The sequence below is a fragment of the Ornithorhynchus anatinus genome, chromosome 4 (assembly GCF_004115215.2).
Source record: "Ornithorhynchus anatinus isolate Pmale09 chromosome 4, mOrnAna1.pri.v4, whole genome shotgun sequence".
Taxonomy (NCBI): Eukaryota; Metazoa; Chordata; class Mammalia; order Monotremata; family Ornithorhynchidae; genus Ornithorhynchus; species Ornithorhynchus anatinus.
The window spans coordinates 100,357,645-100,381,029 of record NC_041731.1 but is presented as its reverse complement, the minus strand read 5'-3'; the positions used below and the strand labels follow the sequence as shown (position 1 = coordinate 100,381,029).

Genomic DNA, 23,385 nt, shown 5'->3' with positions numbered 1-23,385 from the left:
TCTGTTGCCGACTTGTTCATCCCAAGCGCTTAGTACAGTGCTCTGCACATAGTAAGCGCTCAATAAATACTATTGAATGAATGAATGAAAGCAATACTGGAGACATGGTCTTTACCCTATGGGCCAGAGTCCACTGGTTCTCTCACAAGTGTAATGGTGAACCAGTTAATTGCGTTGTTGTGGACTTCTTGTCCTGTTGTCTCATTCTTGAATTGGTAATTATACCAGGGTGATGGAGGGGGGTCTTTCCCCTTTTTTGGGGTGTCTCTTATAGGAACCCCTGTATGTTGCTGATGGGAGGTGGTTGTCAGATATATATAGACCAAAATTATTATTATTTATGTACATGTGTGTATGCATACATATCTACATATATAATTATTATTATGGTATTTGTTAAGTGCTTACTATGTGCCAAGCACTGTTCTAAGTGCTGGCTGGGGTAGACACAAGGAAAATCAGGTTGTTCCATGTGGGGCTCACAGTCTTAATTCCCATTTTACAGATGAGGTAACTAGGCACAGAGAAGTTGTGACTTGCCCAAAGTCACAGAACAGACAAATGATGGATCTGGGATTAGAACCCACATCCTCTGACTCCCAAGCCCGTGCTCTTGCCAATAAGCCATGCCGCTTTATAGCCAGACATATATGCATATATAAATGAATCTATAGAACCTATGTGTTTCCACATGAACCCATATATATGGGTATATAAAACACACATGCATAGGTAATAACAATAAAAATAGCAGGTTTGATTAAGCACTTACTATGTGCCAAGCACTGTACTCAGCACTGGGATAGATACGAGATAATCAGGGCCCAATCAGAGCTCACAGTCTAAGGAGGAGGGAGAACAGATGTTGAATCTCCTTTTTGCAGATGAGGGAGCTGAGGCACAGAAAGGTTATGTGATTTGCCCAAGGTCGTAGAGCAGACAGGTGGAAGAGCCAGGTTTAGAACCCAGGTCCTCTGACTTCCCAGGCCCAGTACTTTCTCCCCACTAGAACACACTGCTTCTCCATACAAATGTACTGACAAATAAATTAAAACAGATGTTGATTTACCTGCAGAGCGAAGCATTTCAGCCTAATGACCACTGGTAATGTGTCTATTCACAATGAAGTTTTTCAAAAGCACAAATACTGTGACCACTACTAATGGCCAGAGGCATAGTGCCAAATTTGTCCCAGGGTTGCATTAATAGCCCTATTGAATAATAATATGCTAAAGCTCCACCTGAAGACTAATTTTCCTTTTCAATTTCAAGAAAATTGATCAGAATCAAGGTTGCCACATCTGAGTGCAGTAATCTACCAGCCCCTGAGCTTCATGCGAATTATCCACATTTTGTCTTTAAACATACATTTTATTACAATCAACAGAGATTTGTATGAAATCACCTGAATATTACTATGTTGTACTGCAATCTCTTTTAAGGAAATACAACGCCCACAGAGAGCTCCAGCAAATCTAGATTTTTATGAAAAAAACTATATTCTCAAAGCTCACAGACAAAAATCACATAAACACTAAAAACCTTAGATGACAATTCTGTTAGATTTTATTTTTTAAAAAACCATAAGCTAAATTGACTATACCTTTTATTATTTTCAATTGGATAAAATTACTTGTCCTGAGTTTTTTTAAAAAATATAATAATCATAATGATTGTCATTTTCATTAAGCATTTACCATGTGCCAAGCACTCTATTCAGCACTGGAGTAGAAACAAGATCATCAGATCATATGATGCCCCTGTAGCTAGCGTCTATCGGTTTAGGGGACAAAGATAGAGATTTTGAAGGGAAAGTTAGAACTTTAAAGAGAGTATAATTACATTTATCGATGTAACTGGGAAGGCCATTGTGATTTTTAGAAGGAAATAAAAGGTTAAAAAGTTACTCCTTCACTGTGAGAATAACTGCTACTGACAGCCACTTTTATAGTCTTCTAGAATTGATTGCTGCCCATGTCAGAGATTTCTGAGTTGGGTGGACCACTGGGTGAATATGTTTGCATTGCTTTCAAGCTACTACTTGATTTGCTTTAAGGTTAATTAGTCAATCGCTCCATGGTATTTACTGAGCACTTACTTTGTGCAGAACACTGTAATATTTGAGAAAGTACAATACAGTAGAGTTGGCAGACATGATCCCTGACCTCAAGGAGCTTTCATTCCAGTAGGATATGAGAAGACAAATGTGGTTTAGTGTTCAGAACACTTTACATGTTAATATATAATAAAAATGATATCAATACTTAGGAGAAATATGTCTAGCACTTAATTGCAGGCTAAAGAAATGACTTCAATTTATACTTCTCCTTCATTACCAATGGGCTTAGAAATCACCCCCGAGATTGTTGATCATTTCCTGATCTAATTAGGCTACTTCAGATCCTTGTCAAAGCTAATATCCAAAGAGATGAATGGGTTCTACTCTAAGGTGTCTACCCACACGCATAGGTAGGTTAAGAATCAGTGACATCTGTTGTAGAAGGAAGAAGATAAGAACCTAGAGTTTGTGTGTGATTTTATGAAATACTGACCTTCCTTAGACATGGTCTGTGACAGATCCCATGTTCTTTTCAATAATTTAATCAGGAGAAATATTAGGCTCTGTTGATTATTCTTTGTTGAAAAGATTTTCCTAAGAAGCCACAGATTCAACCTTTGGAATCCCAAAAGAACTCGTTTCTGTAATTCCCGTCAGGTTACACAAAACATGGATTTAATCCAATATCACTCCAGTGGTGTACTCATGCAAAAACTCAAAGTATATTCCCAACACTAATTCACTTCCATCCTACTCCAATCAATCAATCATATTTATTGAGCTCTTAGTGTGTGAGAGAACTGTACTAAGCTCTTGGGAGAGTACAATATAACAGAGTTGTTAGACGGTTACCCAGCCCACATTCAGTACCGATTCCTCTTACTTACCAAGTGGGAAAATGGTTGTCTACAGTGATTAGGTGACAGAGGAATAGGAGCAGGAACTTTTAGATTCCACTTGATGTCATGCCTCTGTACAAGGCACTTGGGAAACAAAGAATAATAATAGTAATAATGATGATGATGATGATGATAATCGTAGTATAAGTTAAGTGCTTACTATACATCAAGCCCTGGCCTAGGTGCTGGCTAGATACATGTTAATCTGGTTGGGCACAGTCCCTCTTCCACATGGGGCTCACAGTCTAATTCTATAATGAAATGATGATATGACCTATTCCCTATCATTATTATGATGATCAAAAATTAATAATAATAATATTTACTAAGCACTTACTATATGCCAAGCACTGTTCTTGGCAGGGGAGATACAAAGCAATCAGGTTGTCCCACATGGGGCTCACAGTCAATCCCTTTTACAGATGGGGTAACTGAGGCACAGAGAAGTTAAGTGGCTTGCCCAATATCACATAGCAGACAAGTGGTGGAGCTAGGATTAGAGCCCACATCCTCTGACTCCCAAGCCTGTGCTCTTTCCATTATTATTTCCTGCCCATAATGAATTCTCTCTCTCTCTCTCTCACATGAACACACGAACAAGAAATAGAATAGATCTGGGGGGAGAAGGAGAGAGACAGATAGACAAGAAGAGAGAAGCCAGGAGAGCCCAACTCTTCTTATCTGACAGAAGCAGCATGGTTTAGTGGAAGAAGCACAGGCTTGGGAGTCAGAGGACATGGGCTCTAATCCCAACTCCACCACTTGTCAGCTGTGTGACTTTGGGCAAGCCACTTAACTTCTCTGTGCCTCAGTTAGCTCATCTGTAAAAGGGATTAAGACTGTGAGCCTCACGTGGGACAACCTGGTTACCTTGTATCTACCCCATCTCTTAGAACAGTGATTGGCACATAGTATTTGCTTAACAAATACCATCATTATTATTATTATTATTATTATACTCATACTGAGGTTTCACCCATTCAGACAAATGCAGCTGGTAAGACTGTGTGAGATCGATACACTTTCCCACAGTGCTTATCAATCAATTCATTGAATTAAATTTATTGAGTGCTAACTGTGTGCAAAGTACTGTACTTTGCCCTTAATAGATCAAGCCACAAGGCCTAGAGCACAGGCCTGGGAGTCTGAAGGACTTGGCCTCTAATCCCGGTTCTACCACCTGCCTGGTATGTGACCTTAGGAACGTTACTTCATTTCTCTGTGCCTCAGTCGCCTCATTTGTAAAATGGGGATTAAGAGTGTGAGCCTCATGTGGGACATGGACTGTGTCCAACCCAATTAGCTTGTATCTACCCCAGTGCTTAGTGCAGTTCCTGGCCCATAGGAAGTGCTTAACAAATACCATAAAAGAAAATCAATCAATGGATAGTATTTATAGAGTGCTTACTGTGTGTGGAACACTATACAAAGCAATCAATCAATGATATTTACTGAATGCTTACTATGTCCAGGGCACTTGGGAAAGTACAACAGAGTTAGCAGTTGTAAAACTCCTAAAAGTAAAATGATGATGATGGTATTTGCTAAGCACTTACTATGTGCCAAGCACTGTTCTAAGCACTGAGTTTACAGAGTAGATGGCGAGGCAGACATTAATATAAATAAATAAATTATGGCTATGTACATAAGTGTTGAAGGTGGAATGAATATCAAGTGCAAGTTTACCAGTCAAATTAGATTCTCGTTGTGCTAATTGGTTTAACCCACATTGGGCCTTATCATCAGTGGTATTTATTTATTGAGTGCTTACCATGTGCAGAACACTGTGCTAAGTACTTGGGAGAATACAATGCAACAGGGTTGGTAGACAAAGTCCCTGCTCTCAACAAGCTTACAGTCTAGAAGACCAGTCTCAACTTTTGACTCCATGCTGGTTTTCCTAAGGTCTTCGCTCTAGAAGAGCAACTATTTCCTGATTTTACCTACCACCAGGCTTGACTGCCTGCTGCAACTGGTCTCCCAGCAACTCACCGCTCGGAAACATTTCTTGAGATTGTATTTTACCATAACCTAAAACATTATTTCTTTCCTATACCCACTGGGCATTCCAAAAGCAGTGGATTTAAGAAATGGGTATGAAATTTGCTCAGATGAGCTGGTAATGCTTCTTCCTTGGATATCTAAACTTTTTTTTAATGCTTTATCCTAATTTTAATGTGTAAAGAGGATGGTGAACAGACATAGGTGCTGAAAAAATAATTATAATTCTTGTTATTTAGAAGACTGAAGGAAGCATGTGGTTAGAACAGGAAATAACTCCAACCTAGAGCAATTTAAAGACACAGAAGAGCAGTGAAACTCTTAACAAAAAGCAAAGTAGGAAATTAAAAATATTTTGTTATTACCTCAAACTAAAAACTAAATTTGACAATGTGCCTGCTTCAGCTTTTTTTAAATTCATATATCCATCACTCTAATCGTCACTCAAGAAAAATATTGGGACGTTTTCAACTGAAGATATTCTCTGCACATCTATCTTTTCCATTAGTATATTCCCAAAGAGTTCCTTGTCGCTGGGTGTTTCAATTAGTGCAACAGAGTCTTGTATATGCAGCAAAATACAAAACATGCCAAATGTGATTTAACATTTCAGTTTTGAAAACATCATTTTAGGTCAGCTCTATACATTATTCATTCATTCATTCAATAGTGTTTATTGAGCACTTACTATGTGCAGAGCACTGTACTAAGCGCTTGGAATGAATGAGTCAGCAACAGATAGAGACAGTCCCTGCCATTTGACGGGCTTACGGTCTGATCAGGGGAGACAGACAGACAAGAATAATGGCAATAAATAGAGTCAAGGGGAAGAACATCTCGTAAAAACAATGGCAACTAAATAGAATCAAGGCGATGTACATTTCATTAACAAAATAAATAGGGTGATGAAAATATATACAGTTGAGCAGACGAGTACAGTGCTGAGGGGATGGAAAGGGAGAGGGGGAGGAGCAGAGGGAGATGGGGGGAAAAGAGGGTTAAGCTGCAGAGAGGTGAAGGGGGGGCGGTAGAGGGAGTAGAGGGAGAAAGGGAGCTCAGTCTGGGAAGGCCTCTTGGAGGAGGTGAGTTTTAAGTAGGGTTTTGAAGAGGGGAAGAGAATCAGTTTGGCGGAGGTGAGGAGGGAGGGCGTTCCGGGACCGCGGGAGGATGTGACCCAGGGGTCGACGGCAGGATAGGCGAGACCGAGGTACGGTGAGGAGGTGGGCGGCAGAGCGTGTGGGGTGGGCGGTAGAAAGAGAGAAGGGAGGAGAGGTAGGAAGGGGCAAGGTGACGTAGAGCCTCGAAGCCTAGAGTGAGGAGTTTTTGTTTGGAGAGGAGGTCGATAGGCAACCACTGGATGTGTTTAAGAAAGGGAGTGACATGCCCAGATCTTTTCTGCAGGAAGAGGAGCCGGGCAGCGGAGTGAAGAATAGACTGGAGCGGGGCGAGAGAGGAGGAAGGGAGATCAGAGAGAAGGCTGACACAGTAGTCTAGGCGGGATATAACGAGAGCCCGTAGCAGTAAGGTAGCCATTTGGGTGGAGAGGAAAGGGCGGATCTTGGCGACACTGTAAAGGTGAAACCAGCAGGTCTTGGTAACGGATAGGATGTGTGGGGTGAACGAGAGAGACGAGTCAAAGATTATGGCATTTATACCATTTTGCATATGATATGAAACAATTTTCAGGGATTGATTAACCTCTCTCTAATGTAAGCAGGAGAGCAATGGATGAACACATTAATTGTATAGGCAGATTCAGAAAAGTAGAAACAAATAAAAAGCAACTTTACAATTAATGAGCAAATGAGTGTTGGTCAACTTATTTGTCCCTCTGTCCCTTAAATCTAATTATTGTTTAAACTCTGTCAAGCATTTTCCATTTGGAAATAATCATGCAGTGATCTCTAATCAAACACAGGAAGAATAAATCAGTCAGTCAATCAGTCATATTTAGTGAGCCCTTACTGCGTGCAGAGAACACAGTGCTTGGGAAAATACAATATAACAGAGTTGATAGACACATTCCCTACCCACAAAAACTGACAGCATAGAGGATGAACTTACAGTCTAGTGGGTAGCTGTGGCCTTTTTACAATAAATGAGTCATTTTTGAGGATTAGAGTTGCCTAGTGTAGATTTGAGAACACATAAGGGCTCAAGGGGCCAAGGAATCCCAGGTACCAAGGGGAAAACAACTTGTACCTAAAGAAATTTCATTCATTTATTCAATTGTATTTATTGAGCATTTCCTGTGTGCAGAGCACTGTACTAAGCACTTGGGAAAGTGCAATACAGCAGTAGAGACAATCCCTGCACACAATGAGCTCCTAGTCTATAGGACAAGCTCTAGGCGATGGGGCTATAAGAAAAATATGGAATTTATTAGTTTCACTTTTTATTAAGTTTTCATGGGAATCTTCATGTGTTTGGAACGCAGTTCATCTGATTCAATTGGGAAGTTTATATTCCTTCACCGTGGGTAAATGACAGAGAGGAAGAGAAGGAAGAGAGGGAGGGAGGGAGGAGGAAGAGAAGGAGAAGCAGAAACCATGTGGCCTAGTGGAATGAGCATGGGCCTGGAAGTCAGAGGACCTGGGTTCTAATCTCACCCACACCAGACCTGGGTTCTAATCTCACCTCCACCACTTATCTGCTGTGACCCTAGGCAAGACACTGAACTCCTCCGTGCTTCAGTTACCTCAACTGTAAAATGGGAATTAAGAATATGAACCCCATCTGGGATGTGAACTGTGTCCAACCTGATTACCTTTTGCTACCCCAGAGCTTAGTACAGTGCCCAGCACACAGTAAGCACTTAGCAAGTACCATTTCTTTTTTAAAGGAGGAGGGGTGGAGGGGTGTAACTGGTAAATGTGGATAGGCTCCAAGACAACACAGTAAATAAATGATGCACTTGGTAAAGCCAAATATTATTTGAGCTTCTCAGCAAGATTCTCTAGGTGGAATGGAATCAGAGTTGGCATGTCTTTAGATTATAGCAGGATGCAGGATTTCTATTTCAATCAATCAATCGTATTTATTGAGCATTTGGTGCAGAGCACTGTACTAAGTACTTGGAGAAGTACCACAGAGATAAAAGACAAGTTCCCTATCCAAATGAAGCTTACCAGCCCATGGCGGGGAAAGACATATAAATGTATTTTACATATTGTGGGAGGAGGAGGAGGAACAAAAATAAAATAACAAGAAAAGTGAACTTGCCATGATTAAATATTCTCCAAATGAAGTAAATTCCTGTTAGTGCCTTGACTGGATCATGATATCGTAACTGGAAGTTAGTTCAGAGTCAATTTGTGCTCTGACGGTAACAAAATATACAATTCATCCTCTCAGGTTCCTCCTCAGCTGCCTCAGTAGTGGTGGGAAACTTTTCTTATTCTGGAGAGATGGTAAATGAATTCATTACTGTCTGGAAAGCATTGGAATAACTAGGCGCTCAGATGAACAAAGCTTCATCATACCAAATTTGTGCTTTCATCTATGATGATATCATTGTTTTGTAACACTATGTAGGTAGCACTATCCTTCATCAAGATAAGCACGGTGGCCTGGTGAAAAGAGCACAGGCCTGGGATTCAGAGGACCTGGGTTCTAAATACTGGCTTTGCCACTTGTCTGCTGCTTGATCTTGGACAAGTCACTTAATTTTTCTGTGCCTCGGTTACCTCATCTGCAAATGGGCATTAAGACCTTGAGCCCCATGTGGGACATGGACTCTATCACCTTGCCCCTTCTTACCTCACCTCCCTTCTCTCCTTCTACATCCCAGCCCACACTCCGCTTCTCTGGTGCTAACCTTCTCATTGGGCCTTGTTCTCGCCTGTTCTGCCGGTAACCCTCAGCCCATGTCCTACCTCTAGCCTGGAATGCCCTTCCTCCAAATCCGCAAAACAATCACACTGCCCCCCTTCAAAGCCCTACTGAAAGCTCCCCTCCTCCAAGAGCCCTTCTCAGACTAAGCCCTCCTTTTCCTCAACTGCCCCTCCCCTCCACGTCACCCCGACTAGCTCCTTTTGCTTTACCCCCCTCTCCCCACCCTATAGCACTTGTCTATATATGTACATATCTACAATTCTATTTATGTTGATGCCTGTGTACTTGTTTTGATGTCTGCCTCTGTCTCCCCTTTCTAGACTGTAAACCCTGTGTGGGCAGGGATTGTCTCTCTTTATTGCTGAATTGTACTTTCTAAGCACTTAGTACAGTGCTCTGCACATAGTAAGCGCTCAGTAAATACAATTGAATGAATGAATGACTGTGTCCAATCTGATCATCTTAGTATAGTGTCTGGTACAGAGTAAGAATTTATACCATGAAAAAAAAATTGGTCTGCTGTAAAAAACAAGTATTTCTTCCCCCAAAGAATCTGAAACCTGGCCTGCCTTAAACCTTGACTTTTATTCATAAAAATCCATAACCAAATTCAATAAATCAATTTTCAAATCTGTCCTGAATTCACCAAATGTTTTTAAAAGCACTATGTTAATGACTCAATCATGCGATTGTTTGTGTTCCATCTCTTAAATCAGCTGCAGCTGCTAACAAGGATTATTGGTGGGATGTAAAGGCACAAACCAAGATAACCTGCTATGTTAAAACTCTACTTGAAACTGTTATTGCTGCTTTTGAACAAAAAGCAGCCATGCTCATCTCCACTGCATTCAAAGCAAGAAAAAAAGCAATACTCCAATTTCTGCCAAAATCAGAAAATTTTTACCAAATTTTTGGAAAAATTAAAAAAAAATCAAAATTTTCAGATAAAAGCAATAGAGGGTAGTGATGCCCTAAAGAAATGTCGTAGTCCCTTGAAAAAAAATTATCCTTAACAAGCTCTATCATCCAAGGAACTGACACACCGTGAAACAAAGATTATCTGAACAACCTTAAAAAAGGTTTAAAAAACCCCCAAAGTATCTCTTTCCATTCTGAGCCAATTAGTTCAGCATGCAAGTGGAGGCAATATTGTCAAATATGTGCCCTCTCCTATGCTTTAAAAGTGAATTTAGGAAAATCAGAAAAATTCAAAATTTTTTTCTGGTATCAAGCACTCCTCTAAGCACTGGGGTAAATTATAAGTTAATCAGACCAGATTGAGTTACTGTCCTACATGGAGTTCACAGTCTAAACAAGAGGGAGAACAGGTATTGAATCCCCTTATACCCATTCTCTAAACTGTAAACTTCTTGTAGCCCGGGAACTTGCCTATCGAATCTGTTTTACTGTACTTTCCCAAGTGTTCAGTACTGTGTCCTGCGCATGGTAAATGCTCAGTAAATACCACTGAATGATTGATTCTGCTGTGGCACAATGTGAGCATACCTGCAGAAACAAAATTGCCTTTATGATCCCCAGCAGCTCTGCTGCTTGTCAGAGATCATTTGTTGTACCTAATGACAGACTTTCCTCACTCTGATTTCCGTGGTACCACCATGCACTCAGACTGAGCTTGTGCCAATATTTTTTATTGCAAATTCCCATTTTCTGATCATTAACGTTTCATCTCAGCACAGGAGTGACCTAAAAAAAATGAATCGAATTTATTCAATAGCTGAAATATGACATTTGGGGACCCACCTACCATTAGAAATGCTTTCATTTGCTTTATTACTTGGGGAACTTCAAAATGCATTTGCTTAAAATATGAAGGAATTTGGGATTTGGAATAGATCCAAAGATATGCTCTTGGAAGCTGGGAGCAGAAGTTCCTTATTGACAAGCTCTGTTCTGAGGAAATAAAAAAAAAAAATCAATTGGGAATTTATCCTCAATATGATCATGATGCCACTGGAAGAGAAGCAGAGTTGCACAGTCACAACCTAGGATTGTAGGAACCTGTGTACTTTTCTGGGGCTCCTGAGTTTTTCTAAAGATTCCACATGGTTCTAAAATCACTACTAATGAGGAATGCTCACATTCCTATGGATTTCATAGGAAAACATTGCTGTATTGGATGACTTTGACCTCTTTATTCTTTAGTAATTCAATAACAAAGTAGTGAGAGACATTTATAGACATTTTCATAAAAATGTAAATGAAATCAAAACAGATTACTCAACAATAGAGGTGATTATAAGCCCTGATTTACCCCAACCGTATAATACTGTCCCAAATGCTGAGTGAGAAGAAGCTGGGTTTCACACAAAGAGCTGCAGTAAAGGAAATTAACACTCACTGAGAGGGCTAAAAAGTGCCAGAAGTTTGTCCTGAACTAGCATAGTCCAGAAGTAGCAGAGTTACAACAGGATGATTATTAGAATTTGGGAGTTCTGAATGGCACAAACAGAAGAACAACTGAACAAGGGAAGAAGCTGTGGCAATAGTAAAGAATTTATTTAGTGCTTACTGTGTTCAGAGCACTGTTCTAAGGGCTGGGAAAGAATACACATTTGGGAATTGGACATCCAAAAGGTACTTCAGTGGGCTTGGCTACAAATGAAGCTGAGAGGAGAGGGGAGGGATCAGGGAGAGGAATTTCCCTTTTCCTTCAGTTTCAAGGAAAAACTCCTTATGATTGGCTTTAAGGCTCTCCACCAACTCTCTCACATCCCACAAAGCTCTCTTTACTCACTAATCCCTAACTCGGACTCTTTGTTCCTCCCAAACTCAATGTATAACTTGCCTTCGACTCTCCTGCTTGTGACGGCCTCAACCTGCTCCCCCCACCTATAACTCCCTCTCACTTCATATCCATCGAACAGTTCTCTCTATCTTCAAAGCCCTCCTAAAATTCAACCTCGATCAGGAAGATTTCCCCCATTTATTAACTATATCTTAGCTGTGTCCACCCAGCAGCCAGTCTTTGCACTTTTGACTTCTTTTCCTGCACATTTTTGTATATTTTTATATGAAGTCTCATTCACACATTCGGGTACTTATTCTATTTCTTCCAGCCATCCTTGAACCTGTTCTTACTATACTGTCCTAGGGTCGAGGAACACAAACTTGACTTTGCTGTCTCTCTCTCTCTCTCCCCCACCAAACTGTGAGTTTCTTGCACACAGAGAATGCATGTTTGATTCTATTTTCTCCCCAGAGCTTAGCACAAAGCTTTGCTTTCAGTAGGTGCTCAATAAATAATGGTGACTGAGAAGGACAGGAAGAGAACTTAGGGAATGATCACTAGCTGATTGCCCAGCTTCTTCTCACTAAGCATTTTGAGACAGTACTATATGGTTAGGGTAAATCAAGACTTAATCACCTCTATTCTGGGAGGAATCTGTTTTGATTTCATTTACATTTTTTATGAAAATGTCTATAAGACAGTTCAGCAAGTAATCTCAAAAAACATTCTCACAAAGTTTTGGCAGCTTCTCCTCAAAACCCAAGGGGTGATGAATGGCTTAGCTTGCTAGAATATTAGTAAACTTAAGGCAACCTAGGCCATGAGAATAAACTTTTCTCACAGCCTCAAAAATAGGGATCATGTCAAATATCATGATGGCATTAGCATTTATTTAGTGCTTACTATGGGCAGAGTGCTCGGGAGAGGATGATACAACAGAGTTGGTAGGCACATTCCCCTCCCGCAGTAAGGTTACAGTCTAAAGGGGTGACAGACACTGATATAAATTAATAAATTATGGCTCTGTACATAGTGCTGAGGGTCGAGGAAAAACCAAGTGCCCCAAGGGAACAGATTCATGCGCATAGATGACACAGAAGAGAGAGTTAGTAGGGGAAAGAAGGATTAAGTGGGGAAGGCCTCTTGAAGGAGATGTGATGTTAATAAGGCTTTGAAGGTGGGGAGAGTGGTAGACTGGCATACATGAAGGGGGAGGGAGTTCCAGGCCACAGGGAAGATGTGGGAAAGTTATCAGCGGCAAGATAGATGAGATCAGGGCAGTGAGCTAGTTGGAACTGCTGGAGGAAAGTGTGCGTGCTGGGCTGTTAAAGGGTCAATAGGCAAGAAGCACACAGAAAATGGTCTGAAAGGTGTTTAAAGGATGTCCCGCGAGGAGGACAGCAACAGATCACCAGCGAGGAGATGCAAGACCAAGATGAGCTGAAACGAATGAACCCGATGGAAAAAGCCCAGAGCTGTCTTGTCTCTGTAGAAGGGGCTGCAGTGGTCCAACAAGAAACCCTAGGATTTAGGTCCCATAATGACGTTCCTACCCATCCTGAGGTGATTCTTCCTACCCATCCTGAGGTGATTCTCCCACGGTGCTCTAAACTGGCCCATAGTTGCCTCTGCTCCCTGTGGGGTGACAAACCTAAAAGTTCTCAACAACTGTCTCGGGGCCTGCCCCTCCCAGCTTTTAAATACGACTGGGAAACTTTCCAAGGCTGCTTTGTATTCTGACCCCTCTAAGCATGCCCACGATTTGTTCTCTCTGCTCAGAGTTGAAGAGGGCATTTCTTTTTTTTTTTCTTTTTTTTCCACATTGTTGCCTTAGTCATTTAATTCCGAGGTGTAATTGGACAGCATCACAAGGGCTCTGGCCCAGAGAAAGGGGGAGCTGTATTAAATAAATCAAACTAGTTTCTAATTACTTCTGCTCTTATTATATATTAGAAGAAGTGACCAAAATGTCAAAGGAGCTTCCCCTCAATAGAGTTCACTTTAGAGGTTTAGAGGTTATGGCTGCCTGGGAGGGCACTTGAGATCCACTGGGTTTTGTGACAGGTATTAACACAACAGAAAACGGAGTGAAAGGGCCAGAGCGGCTCACAATCACCCTCCTAATGATGATAATTACATAGCTCCTTCCATTTCAGGGGCTCAAAGCCTCCAAACATCATCCTACATTGAAACACCTTCCCTCCCCCCAACCTCCTGCCTTCAGGAAGGTGTCAGAGAACTAGGGTCTGGGCCAGGAATATCATTTGGAATATTCACTCATCCACCAGTGATCAGTCAGGGGATTGAGGAAGTCCTCTGGGGGATTCTGCAGCTGGGCTTGTTCTCTTTGGAATCCTAGCAGGAGGGCATGGTGTCCTCTGTAGGGGAGAACGGAAGGGCAGAAAAGGCAGTAGTAGTGGCTTGGCTCCACTTAGTCTAGTCCCCGTGCTGCTGCCAGAGAGGAATACTAAAGCATACCTAGTTCCTGAATCATGCCATTTTTAGGGGTCCATCCTGGTGACTTGGTTCAGAGGATATCAGAGGGCATTGAAATCAGGTGCCATATAACAGAGATCAACCAAAAAAGGTTCCCTCTGGATCTGATCCAGATAATTTAGAAGCTCTGAGGACCACCCTTATTAGGAAGGAGAAAATATAGAGCACAGGAGGGTTGAAGCAGTGATTCAAGTCCACCTAGAGATACAGGGACGGAGTTGGAAATTCAACCAAGTTTCCCTGATCTCCAAACTCTGCTTTCATTTTGGGCTTCTGGGCAAACATTAGGCCCTACCTCCTTGTTTCCACTTAGATATCCTAGCTAATGGAGGTATCTACTCAGTTCTTTCCCTCTCCAAACCTACACCCTCAAATTCCACATCTTAAACAAGGGCTGATGAGGAAACAAACCAGAATTCCAGTTTGTTTTTTTCTCCCCCAACGCTTTCCCAGCCCCTTACCCTTCCAAATTTATAAACTCAGTGAGAAACCAAATCCAGGGAAATGGATAAGAGCAGAAACATGACTGGACATTGGGAGGAGAGTCTGCCTGGATATGTCAATCATTAGTATTTATTGAGCGCTTATTATGTGCAGAACACTGTACTAAGCATTTGGAAGGCAGGTTTGCTGCCCACAATGACCTGGAATGAGTCTAGAAGGAGAGAAGGCAATATACATAAATAAATCAATTTCAGATATGTACCTAAATACCATGGGGCTGAGGGTGGGATGAATAAAGAGTGCAAATCCAAGTACCAGGTTGACGCAGAAGGGAGAAAGAGGAGAGGAAATGAGGGCTTAGTCAGGGAAGGGGTCTTGGAGGAGATGTGATTTTAATAAAGCTTTGAAGGTAGAGAGAATGATCATCTGTTGGATATAAAGGAGGAGGGAGTTGCGCAGAAATATCCTGGCTCAGGATTTTTCTTTCACCGACCTTTTGCCTTTTCTTATTACTTCATCTTTCCCTGTAGTAATTTAGAAATCTGAGTCTAAATCTTCTACTCTTCCATGTGTCCCTCCCCTCTCTTGTCATCCTCACTTTCATTCCATCGGCATTCTTGGATTCGTCAGCAGCAGAAATTCTTTACCGGTTCAGGAACAAATGATTAGACAACAAAGACGTGTCGGAAAACGAAGGCCCATTGTGGCGCTACTCCTTTCATTAAGCGGAGTGAAGGATTCTTCCGGGATGGACAGGTCCAGGGTGGTTGAATGAATGAAATCCCAAACCTTATCCAATCCCTGCCGGTCTGGGCATCACTGCGGGGAAACTTAGCCCAGCCAGCTCAAACACTCGCAAGTAAAAACTGAAAGCATGGGGACTAATTCGAGAATGCAAGATCCATTAAACTATGCAAGTATGCATGAACTGTAAAAAGTGGATCCCATACATATCCGCTATAGCCCTCAGCTGTTAGCAGGTGTGAATCAGTCAGTTGTACAATTCATTTGTCTACCTAATTGCACTGAAGATAGGCTTTTACTCTGCCTATAACATCACTAATGAGTAGGTTTTCAGTTCGATCTAACTAATTAATTCTTGTTAACTTCCTTTGCATTGCTGTTCTTTTAATTTAACCAGAGACACCCTCAGAGTTGCTACTAGTGTTTAGTCTCAACTAGATTACCCCTATTCATTAAGGGCAGTAATTGTCGGTCATACCCTTGCAAGTGGTCATTACAACCTCTGGCTCACATATTGAATAACAGCAATTTCCTGACTCCAACAGACTCTTATGTGAGGGAGGAGAAAATGCTAATAAAGAAAGAATAAATGATTCTCGGGCTTCATTCAGGGCTGGGTAGATTTCCTTTGCAGGAGAAATTGTACTGAGGTGGTAAAAGGGGCTTCTCTTGCAGGCCCCCTACCTCCACCCTGAGCGAAAACAATAAGAACCAAGTGAAGCATTCCCTGCTACTGTGATTACAGAATCCGTAAAAGTGATTATATGGCTGCTGTAATCAACTTCAGTGAAAGCTGCCTGTTAGAGCTTCAATAATTACTCATTTCTGTTAACAGCTTGCTTTCGGTTTAGCACTTTGAGGCCCAGAAAAAGAAAAATAATAATAATAAAAAAGGGGGCATTTTAATAAAAAAAGCCTGGCTCACGTGGTATTTTGAGGGGTAAGGGCTTGTGTGTGGGCAGAAAAAATGCACATGCAACCTTTTTGTCCTTTTCTCAATAGCAGCGCCTTTTCATTTTAAGCTTACATTCTATTTAACCAGCAACAAGCACAAGTTCATACAAGGTTCAGTCATGTACTGAATGTTTACTGAAGGAGGCACAATAGTTTAAATAAAGTGGTGGTTTTAAATATTTTACCCATTCCTTTAAACAAATTGCCAATCCTTAAAGTCTGTGTTAAACACATCTCCAAAGCCAAACGCCACAAGGCTCTCTTTCAATAAAAACCCCCCACGTCAGGGAGTTTCACGTGCTCTCCCATTCCTGGTGCTGCCTTGCTTTTAATGAATTTTAGTTTTGCAAAATTGGAGAGAAGAATGGAGCTTTCAGAAGTCCCAGATGCTTTGGTGGGGAGCGGGGAGTGGGGGGGGGAGGGAGGGCGGAGAGAAACAAAGCTAAAGAAGAGATTAATCTAAGCCCGGTGACAGGAGCCTCGCATTGCTTAGGTTCTCTGTGGTGCTGTGACAGGCTGCGTTGAGGGAACTCATTCAAATGAAACACAAGTTTCCCCCAACCTGCACGATTCTCACACCCTCAACCCTGCCACTGTAGAGACTCCAGCAAGTTTCACACCTATAAAAGGAAACATCAGGAACCTTGGCTTGCCCTAGTTTCAGTCAAATCAGGAAGCAAAAGTACCCAAGGACCATCATAAGAATGACATATAATAATAACTGCTTACCCGATTTGCAGTGCTTAGAACAGTGCTTGGCACATAGTAAGCGCTTAACAATTACCACCATCATCACCCCAGCACAGGCAATGGGGTGGATATGAGCAAATCGGGTCCCACGTGGGGCTCACGGTCTTAATTCCCATTTTACAGATGAGGTAACTGAGGCACAGAGAATTTAAGTGACTCGTTCAAGGTCACACAGCAGACAAGTGGCGGAGCCGGCATTAGAACTCAGCTCCTTCTGACTCCCAGGCTGTGTTCTATCCACTCCGTGAGAATGGCACACGGAGCTCAGGAAGCACTAGAAATACTGCAAGAAAGTCTGTTCCCATTACTCTGCCTCTCTGAAAGGTTCAGATAAATCTGGATAAAATCCCAAATTCCAGGATGCTTACTCAATTCCAAAAGCTTTGGAACTTTGTTTGAGTTCTCATTACACAGGCCATAGTCCCCCATTTCAAATTGAATTTCAAACTCTGGTGCATCCAGAAAGATATTTAGCTAGTCCAATTAACTCCCTTTAGCTTTTTTTTTTTTTCCTATTTTGATAGCTGATTGCTGCATGAACATCTAGGAATCTTTTGAGAGGTATGTGGGTGAAATTTCATGGCTGAATTACTTAACATAGTCGTGAACTTTCGTGACTAACAATACGAATGTCAACGATCCTCATTAGTCATGGATTTTTTTCTATTGCAGCTTGGCTTTTCATTTATTCAAATGTATTTATTGAGTGCTTACTGTGTGCAAAGCACCGTGCTAAGCGTTTGGGAGCGTACACTTTAATATTAAACAGACAGATTCCTTGCCCACAACGAGCTTACACTCTTTTCTGGACCTACCTCTTCCCTACCACCTATGGATGCAGAAAGCATCCTTGATTATTCATAATTTCAAATGGCAGAAACAGTAGCTTCTCATTAGTGTTCTCCAGAAACAGCTGCCCTTCAACACAGTTCCACTCCATCACAAAACGCATAAGCAGTATTTTTTTGAAAGAACAATAGTTCGGCGTTCATCTGCTCCACTGCATGGAAGTGACTAACAGAACTAGTCCCCTACACAACATCAGCTCCCAAACAATATTAGAGCTGTACGAAATGCATTCTGTATGCCATGGTATTGGCTGGCCTAATGGTACGGAATCCAACTCCCCTTTTTCGAGCGGCTTTAAAGATTTACCATTTGTGTATCTGCTGATGGAGCAGCCGATGAGAGCTGTTCCATGAATTTATTTACCATGCTTTTTTCCAAAAAGCTTAAAGTTAATTTTACAGTTTAATTGCCTCATATGTAACGAAACATCCCAAATGAAAAAAATGTTCACTGGCAGAACATGTAACAGTATTACGTACATTATTAACGTACTTGCCATTTTGGGGATGAACTCCTTTACCCTGTGTCTGAAATGACTCCTTCATTCCTTCATGAATGCAACTCAGTGACCTGCCATTATACTGTATCTCAAACAGTCTATGTCCCCCTCTAAGCAAAGAAATGTGTTATTGGAACACCTAGGACATTTTTGAGCTCTTGCAATAATAACAGTAATGATAATAATTATATTTGTTAAGCACTCACTACGTATCTAGCACCCAGCTCTGCCACTTATCAGCTGTGTGACTGTGGGAAAGTCACTTAACTTCTCTGTGCCTCAGTTACCTCATCTATAAAATGGGGATTAAGACTGTGAACCTCATGTGGGATAACCTGATTACCCTGTATCTACCCCAATGCTTAGAACAGTGCTCTGCACATAGTAAGTGCTTAACAAATACCACCATTATTATTATTACTGTTCTAAGCACTGGGGTAGATACAAAGTTCAGTTGAACATGGTTCCTGTCCCATATAATAATGATAATAACAATAATAATAATGTTAAGCGGTTACTATGTGCCAAGCACTGTTCTAAGCGCTGGAATAGATACAAGGGCCACAAGAGATGAATCCATCTAAGGCCAAATGGATGTTCAATGCATGACAGCCTGGAAGCACACATTCATGAAAATGGAAAAGAGATGGGCTCACAGTCTAAGTAGGAAGGAGTAGGCTTTAATCTCCACTCTACAGAGGAGGTTACTGAGGCACAGAGAAGTAAAGTGATCTGCCCAAGGTCACAGAGCCAACATGGGGTAGAGGAAGGATTAGAACCCAGGTCCTCTGACTCCCAGGCCCATGCTCGGTCTTTCTGAGGCCTTAGCTGTTAAGTAAAAGGTTCCTCTCCGTGGCCTGCCTATCCTTCACTTTGCTTGATCTATAAGCTTGTTCCATGTTTCTGATACGCTTGCTTCCTAATACCTCCTTTTGGAATGTGTTCTCGAAGCATGTCTTTAGGCACACATCGTTCCATTGCTGTATGAGTTACAGCCATATTTTCTTCCTTGGTAGGTGCTGTCAAACACAACTCTAATAATCTGTATCACACTGATGCCCAAATGTTGAAATGGAACGATTTTACCTCCTTCCTCATGGCTAGCTCAGCAGCCGGTAATGGTGATCTGAACTTACTGAAACTGACCCAGGCTCCGTTCCTCTTTCTGCCGCATTCTCCGTCAAATGTAATAGCTTTGTTCATTTCTTTATTGAGCTAGAAGTAGCTTTCCACTTCTTCAATTTCTTTTCCATTTTCATGAATGTGTCCTTCCAGGCCGTCATGCATTGGACATTCATTTGGCCTTAGATGGATTTATCTCCAGCCCACCTTCATGTGACCACATCTGCAGTTCTTACATTTGCTTTCAATTCTATTGCCTAAGTACCAAATATAACCCAAGAGGAGATGTGTCGGTCCCTCATCATCAATATTGATCCCTCTTTTCCATTTGAGTTTGTTGAATAGCAATTGCAGTTGGGTTGAAAACAGCTTTCGTGAGATTACATCGCCCCGTTTGGCTCCTTGGCATAGGTTAGCACATCGTGGGTTACTGAATATTGGGATTTCTGCTATGTAATTGGAACTCATCTTCTCCAGGAGATCTACATATATCGAGTAATTCCAGTATTGTTAATAATGTTGGTATTTCTTAAGCGCTTACTATGTGCAGAGCACTTTTCTAAGCGCTGGGGTAGATACAGGGTAATCAGGTTGTCCCACATGAGGCTTACAGTTAATCCTCATTTTGCAGATGAGGTAACTGAGGCACTGAGAAATTAAGTGACTTGCCCACAGTCACACAGCTGACAAGTGGCAGATCTGGGATTCGAACCCATGACCTCTGACTCCAAAGCCCGGGCTCTTTCCACTAAGCCATGCTGCTTCTCTATGGGGCATAAGAAAGAATGTTAAATTCTTTCCCAGTGACTTTCTTATATTTTATGGACACAAAGCAAACTTGTATTTGGTTGTCTTAGGCATTTTTTAATGATACTCACAGACTAGGGATCCTAGAAACTTTTGTGAACAAAACAAATGAAGCAGAGAAAAGGTTAAACATTTCAGACTCACAATAATTTGAAAGAGGAGGAGGAAACACACAATGGAAAAGAGCTGGTGCCATAAAGTCGAATGACAAATCAGTGTCTGGAGCTCATTGAGCTTCCAAACCTTGTTCCTTCATGGGCAGAAGAAATTGCAATGGGTTCCTTGGCCTTCTGGGATAAATACAGTCATCCCTCAGTTAATAGCTCAGTAGTATTTATTAGTATCTGCTCTATGCAGAGCACTGAAATAAGCACTTGGGAGAGTATAAGAGTTCAAAGATTTGATTCCTGCCCTCAAGAAGCTTATTGTCTAGCAGGGGAGACAGGCACTTAAAAAAGGTACAGATAGGGTGTTAATAATAGAGCATGTAATATCTGTATACCCCTCTCAAAGTCGCACCTGGAGAGTTCCCAGTACTCTACCAATCCTGGCTATGGGAGGGAGAGTCAAGCGGAGGCCTGTCCACTCCATTCCTAGCTTGGCCAGTGGCTAGTGAGTGGAAGGCAATCTGCTACAAGTCAAAAAATCACCCATGCTGGGCAGCAGCAGCATGGGAGACAGTCGAGGAAGGAGACTCAATTTTACTGCCGGAAGGAGGCAATGGTAAACCACTTCCATATTTTCACCAAGAAAACTCTATGGATACACTACCAGAATGATTGCTGATGGAAAGCGGGGCGTACTGAGAGAGATGTGTCCATGGCATTGCTATGAGTCGGAAACAACTCGACAGCGTAAAAGAAGACAAGACGAGATCTGTATTAGAATGCTACAGGGGTTGTGGCAATTTAAATTCTTAGAATTTAAGGATATAAGTTAGGGTATTCATTCATTCATTCATTCAATAGTATTTGTTGAGTGCTTACTATGTGCAGAGCACTGTACTAAGCACTTGTGGCTTTTCTCATTATGCAACAGCCTACTCAATGCTTTTCCAACATCTTCCTCATATGCAGTTTCCTCTAGACCCTGGTCAAATTCTAGGATCCCTGCCCCCCGTTAATGCTCCCTCCTTACTAACCCCCTACACTGTTCTCCAGTGCATCTGTCTCAGGTAGTTATTTCCCTAAAAATCATCACGATTCCCTTTTAAAGTCCTGAAATATCAGTACCAAAATAGTCAGGAGACAAAGGACAGACAAAAGTCTTAGAGAAATTTTAAGCGTCTATTGTTCAAAATGCAATTGGTAGTATAAAGTCTAAATGACTTTAAGAGGCATGGAACAGGTTCTTCATTGAGCTTTCCTTTTACTAGTTTTGTAGAAAAATAGAAACCCTTGTGACATTTGAGAGCAGTGTTGTGAAAGAAGTATTGGATGAAGATTATGGTTAACTAACTTGCACCTTACATTTTCATTTACGTAATAAGCATTCGACAGAAGTTTAGGTTAAGAGGGCCAGAGATAGATGGGATATAAATATATCCTGAATTATAGATTCATCTAATCGAGTTCAGTGACACAAGCATCAGGAATAACAGGTTAAATCCAAAAAGGGCTAACGCGTCAGTTTGGTTATTCCTGGAAAGTTCACCGAACATGTAGGTGAGAAATAAAGTTGTTATGTTTGCTGTTGTCCGGGGTCAAAACCTAATGCAGCCGTGCTTTTCTGTTTATGTGAAATAATACCACCCAGGTGTCTCTAGTAATTGACCAATATCTAGTGGGATACAGATCTTTTAAGCCAGGCTTCAGGATAGACAGGTAAATTGGAGATGTTCTGACATATTCTATTCTTAAGACAAAAAGATTGGCTTTAAACCTCTTAGCAGAAGATGATTAAGAAAGACAGTTTGGCGTTATGAGAAAGAGGTATGCAACAGCAGTATTTCTCCATAGCTTCTGGCAAGTGGATTGAGTTTCAGGTTTGACCAATCTCCTATCCTTTTTTAGCCCCAGTCCCCACCCTAAATCATTATAATCTAGCTGCTTGGGAAAAATCTCTAAAAATGAAAACAAGCTTGCAACTGCTTTTATCATTTCATTTTCAGCCTGGAGGTTTTGAAGAAGATATAGAGTGATTGTAATCCTTGCTTGGATGAGTATGAATTTTGCTAATTGTGTTGACAGACTGTCGACTTGTTTTTCTCTCTCATTTTTGCTGTTGCACTGAGGGACAATTTCATCCATTGTTCACTTTGGCTCCATGGAGTTATTTCCATCAGAGAGTTTGCTTGTAAAAGGGCAGCTCTTACTCTACCTTGAATCAATCAATTAATCCATTAATGACATTTAATAATAATAATAATATACTAATGATCAATGTAATGATAATTGTGGTATTTGTTAAGAGCTCACTGTGTGATGAGCACAGGTACAAGATAATCAGGTCTCTCATGGGGCAGAGTATAAGGAGATGTACATGAGTGCTGTGGGGTGGAATGAGTATCAAAGTGCTTAAGGGGTACAGACGTAAATGCATAAACAATGTAGAAATGAGGGAAATAGTGGGGTTAGTCAGTGAAGGCTACTTAGTGGAGATGTGATTTTACCTCCTATCTCTGGGTATTCCTTAAGGCTCTATTTTAGGTTCCTTTCTAGTCTCAATTTCTACTCACTCCCTTTGCGGAGCTCACCTGCTCTAACCATTTCAACTACAACCTCCGTGCAGATCACTCCCAAATCTACTTTTGCCAGCCCTGACCTATGGCCCCTCTGCAAGATCACATTTTCTCTTGTCTCCAGAGTATCTTTATTTGGATGTCCTGATGTGTCTCATTCATCGCACCAGTTGAAAACTGAGTTTCATATTTCCCCTCCCAAAGCAAATTTTCCACTCCACCTCACTTTCCCATCACAGTCGATAACATTTCATTCTCTCCGCCTTTCAAACCCACAAGTTTGACTTTGTTCTTGACTCCTCCCCGACTTTCAACCACCACATTGAGACTGACACCAAACACCTTAAGTTCTTCCTCCATAGATGTTTTCAGACTCTGTTCCTTCCTCTCCATCCAACAGGCAACATGCTGGTCCAGGTGCTGTGATACCCCCGCTTGACTATTGCATCAACCTCTTAGCTGATCTCCTGGGATCCAACTTCTCCCTTCTCCAGTCCA

At 41.4% G+C, this 23,385-nt stretch overlaps 1 non-coding gene across 1 annotated transcript; it reads left to right on the top strand.

Moving 5' to 3' along the window:
- The first annotated feature begins 20,708 nt into the window (after positions 1-20,708).
- LOC114811930 lies at positions 20,709-20,846 on the top strand. Its single transcript, XR_003759625.1, has one exon. It is a non-coding gene; the product is annotated as a small nucleolar RNA SNORA7 (small nucleolar RNA).
- Positions 20,847-23,385: the final 2,539 nt, after the last annotated feature.